Below are 4,256 nucleotides of genomic sequence, written 5' to 3'. Positions count from 1 at the left end.
TTATTTACTTGTTAATTTTGAAAACTTCATTTACTTATATCAATATGTGCTTATGGATATTTATTTTATTCTATGGGTTATAATTCAACATTGTTATTTATTTTATTGCTTCCATTGCTCCAGCTTTAGCCATGAGAAGTTCTGTCACGTTGTTCCTGAACCATCTGCCACGTCCCCATTCTTTTCAAGTACTTCCTTCCTTGATGGTCTGACAAGATGCTTCAGGCTCTTGATAGCAGCACTATTTACAACAGTCAAGATCCAGAAGCCACCTAAGTGACCATGAGCAGAGGAGTGGATAAAGAAGATGTGGCCTTAAAAAAGAGTAACATTTTGCCATTTGCAGCAATATGGTTGAACTTTCAGGGTATTATGCTTAGTGAAATAAGAGAAAGAAATACCACATGATATCACTTAAATGTTGAATCTAGGTGACTTCACTGGTGGTCCAGTGGCTAAGACTCTTGTGTTTCCAATGCAGGGGGCCCAGGGTTTGATCCCTGGTTGAGGAACTAAACATACCCACAACTAAGAGTTCAAAGGCCTCAATTAAAAGGTCCCACACACCACAATTGTGCAGCCAAATAAACCAATAAAGATCTGGTGCAGCCAAATAAATACTTTTAAAATGTGGAATCTAAAAAATAAAACAAGCTAGTGAATATAACAAAAAAGAAACAGACTCACAGACTTAGAGAATAAATTAGTGGTTACTGGGAGCGGGGGGAAAGGAAGGAAGAAGCAGCAAAATAGGGATAAGGGATTAAAAGATACAAACTACTATATATTAAATAAATAGGTATAGGGATACATTGTACAGCACAGAGATTACAGCCAATATTTTATAATAACTGTAAATGGAGTATAACCTTTAAAAATTGTGAATCACTATGTTGTATACCTGAAACTTACAAAATATTGTAAATCAAAATATACCCCAGTTTAAAAGAAACTTATGCTCTGGCTCACCTTGTATTTTCCCCATCTCGCTGCAAGAAAAGAAGCACAAGCAATATTGCTATCTAATTAATCATGAATAAAAGTAAATATATTTATTGACAGTGGTGTGATAGGATTAAAATAATACCCTAGACCTCCATATCACCTCCATTCAGAGCCTCTGCAACTAGCTTAAGTACCATGGTTTCATTCATTTTAGGTACTTTCTAGAACAGTGCAGGACACAGGTATGCTGCATGCTCAATCACTAAGTTGTGTCCGACTCTCTGTGACCCCATGGACCATACATAGCCCACCAGGCTCCTCTGTCCATGGGATTCTCCAGGCAAGAATATTGGAGTGGGTTGCCGTGCCCTCCTCCAGGAGGTCTTCCCAACCCAGGGATTGAACCCAGGTCTCTCACATTGCAGGCGGATTCTTTACCATCTGAGCCACAGAGGAAGCCCACAGGACACATAGTAGGTCATAAGATAACATCTTTGAGAATGCGTGTTCCACACAGGCATTTTTCTTTCTTAGCCTCAGAAAAATTATCCTCTTGGCTAAATTCAGGTTTCTCTTCCTTAGGACACCGGAGAAAATGGATACATCACATCTCTGTTCACCTCATGCTCAGAACAGCCCTCAATTCTGGACCTTAATTCCAGAGCCCAGGATGGAAAAGGTAAGGGAAAAGACAGTGGGACACAACAGGGATTCAATTCAAAGTCAAAAAGTCACCACCTCCAGAGGGCCTCTGAGCCTGTCAGTCCCCAGTCAACAGGGCTCCCCAGCTCATTTTTCAGGTTGTTATTGTTGTTATTGCTGTTTTTCCCTAAATCTGCTCATTCTCAGGCATGGCACTGTTTAAATCTTGATGAGAAAGGGTAAGAAAGCAAAATAAGCAAACATAAGGACTTTTCTCTGCAAATGTTGCCTGGGTATGTTGGCTCTGGCCTCCAGCCAAGAAAAACATAGATGATCCAAGAATCACCACCCTCCAACTGGGACCTGCCACCCTTCAGCTCAGAGGTTTTCTTATTTTGCAGGCAGCAGTAAAGAAGTGAGTCTGGTTTAACCCCAGTCCAGAGGCCCCTTGGCTGGTGGCTCTGTCTTACACATGTCAGCTTGTCCCAAGCATGATACAGGGTACCGCTGGGCACTCTTTCCGTGGGATCCAGCAGAAAAGCCGGGTGGTGCTTAAGAAAAAGCAAAGTAAATTAAAAAACAGAAGATTGAGATTCAAGAACACCCCCCCCCATCAGTCAGCCTTGGGCTCAGAGAGGGAATAAAACCAGGCTGATGCAAAGATACCACCTACTTTCTAGGTTCTTGAAAATGATTTTTTTTGGGGGGGTGGGGGGGGGGGGTCCTGTTGACTGATAGCAAGTCCTGTAGCAACAATAGGAATTCCTAGGATCAGGCCAGGCTTAGAGTTGACCAAAAGCCCCAGGTTTAAAAGCTACATGATATTGAAGTTCTGACTATCAGAGCTAAAAGAACTGACTAGATGGGACATTCAAATCATTCACTTCGTAACAGCGGTAATAATCATACTAGTGACCACACATTCACATGCCTAATATCTGAAGGATGTTCAACTCCAGTCCCAACCACCAGCCCATACAATAGGTAATTTTACCTTTCATGGCAGTTTTTTTTTTTTAATGGCCACCAGTCTTTGACTATTAAGAGCTTTGTCCCTCGACTTGAATCCTGCTACTTCTAGACAAACCTGCTCTGTCTTGACAACTTGGTCTTCAGTTGCCAAGACCCAGCCACCATAGGTTTTTCTTTCCCAGGTGAGGACATCCAGCCACACAGACTGATTAAACTTTAATTGTCGGGGACTTCCCTGGTGGTCCAGGGGTTAAGAATCTGTCTTGCAATGTGAGGGACACAGGTTCGATCTCTGGCCAGGGAATTAAGATCCTACATGCCAAGGAGCAACTAAGCCCATGGACCACAACTACTGAGCCCGCTCTGGAGCCCGTGAGCCACAACAAGAGTCCCTGTGCTGCAGCAAAGAATCCCACATGATGCAACAAAGATCTTGTTATGCTGCAAATAAGACCTGATGCATAAATAAACATTGAAATTAAAAAATAAATAAAATAAAAAATAAAGGCCTGACACATAAATATTAAAATAAAATATATAAACATTTAAAAAAAAAAACACCTCCAATTGTCTCTCCAGTAGACAGCAGACCTATATTGCTAGAAGGGTCTAAATAAGTACATAAAGGTTAAGCTTTTCTTTTTGTTCCTTTGAATTAATATTTCTATTTGGCATGGCTTGTGCTTTGAGTAAAGCATTTGCAGGTTGCATCGTTTGACTCCCTGCGTTTTCAGATGGTTGTCTCTGCCTCTGGGCGGTGGAGTCCATCAAGTCTTCTGCTGGCGGATGTGACCAGATGGCACACAGGGCTGTGCTCAGGTGGCTGCTTGGCACCCCTTCCTGCCCTCTGTGTCCAATTGCCCCTGTGTGCCCAGTGAGATGATTCTCCACGGTCACATGGCAGTAAAGGACCAGTAAGTAACAAAACCAGGGTTTTACCAGGATCTCCTTGTTAATTTTTCTCAAGCGGGCTCTCTCTGTTTCTTCATTTTCCTTTTTTTTGGTTGCAGGCACAGCTTCCCAGATGGTGCTAGCGGTAAAGAACCCACTCCTGCCAATGCAGGAGACTTGGGTTCAACCCCTGGGTTGGGAAGATCCCCTGGAGGAGGGCATGGCAACCCACTCCAGTACTCTTGCCTGGAGAATCCCATGGACAGAGGAGGAGCCTGGCGGGCTATACTCCATAGGGTCACAAAGAGTCAGACACGACTGAAGTGACTTAGCATGCATGTGCAGCTTGCAGGATCTTAGTTTCCCAACTTGGGATAGAACCCATGCCCTTGGCAGTGAAAGTACTGAGTCCCAACCACTGGATCACCAAGGAATTCCTCTTTGTCTTATGAAATAACTCAGAATCCCTGTGCCCCACCAGCAAAGTTGGAAAATCAAGTTACATGAAATAGCCTCTTAATAAAGTCCAATTAAATAATGTTTCCTTTGTGTTCATGCTTTTGTTTGTGTTTCCACTTTACTGCTGCATGTTGGCCCTGCCTATGGTCGCCTCTCAGAAAACTTGTGATGAATGATCAGATGGAGGAAGGAACAGACCCTGTAAGCCCAGACTGTTCCACCACTCAGTGAGACAGTCTTGTTTCAACCTGCCTGGCCTGACCTCTCCCAGAGCTCTCCAGGACCATGAAGAAGGCCAAGGAAACCCCTGGGAGGCAAGGGGTTTTCGCAGAGAGGACAGCTGAGGC

Source organism: Odocoileus virginianus, chromosome 9 (genome assembly GCF_023699985.2).
Source record: "Odocoileus virginianus isolate 20LAN1187 ecotype Illinois chromosome 9, Ovbor_1.2, whole genome shotgun sequence".
Classification (NCBI taxonomy): Eukaryota; Metazoa; Chordata; class Mammalia; order Artiodactyla; family Cervidae; genus Odocoileus; species Odocoileus virginianus.
This window is presented reverse-complemented; position numbering follows the sequence as displayed.